Here is a 400-nt window from a genome sequence, read left to right as displayed (position 1 = left end):
CCCTTGTGTGGGGGTCAAATCCCCTGTTGGGGGCCAAACCCCTTGTGTGTGGGTTGAACTTCCTGTTGGGGGGGGGGCCAAACACCTTGTGTGGGGGCTGAATCCCCTGTTGGGGGGGATGAACCCCTTGTGTGGGAGCCATCGTCCCTGTGGGAGGGCAGTAAAATACGTATTCATGAATTCATGAAACACGTATTTAGAATTCACTTTTTATTATGATAAGAGACTTGCTTTAACACTGTAAGATATAATAAAACGTTGTCCAACTGATCGCTGTCTCTATCTTGCTCTCTTTCTTTATAGTGGTCTTTTGTTTTACTTGTGTAGGAACATGGATTTGGGGGTATTTTACAGAGTGACTTTGGGATTTTTTTTATCAGGGATTTTTCAGTTTTCCAAT

This window comes from Gavialis gangeticus, unplaced genomic scaffold (assembly GCF_001723915.1).
Source record: "Gavialis gangeticus isolate Ggan-Ray unplaced genomic scaffold, GavGan_comp1, whole genome shotgun sequence".
Taxonomy (NCBI): domain Eukaryota; kingdom Metazoa; phylum Chordata; order Crocodylia; family Gavialidae; genus Gavialis; species Gavialis gangeticus.
The sequence above is the reverse complement of the archived record's forward strand: the minus strand, read 5'-3'. Positions refer to the sequence as shown.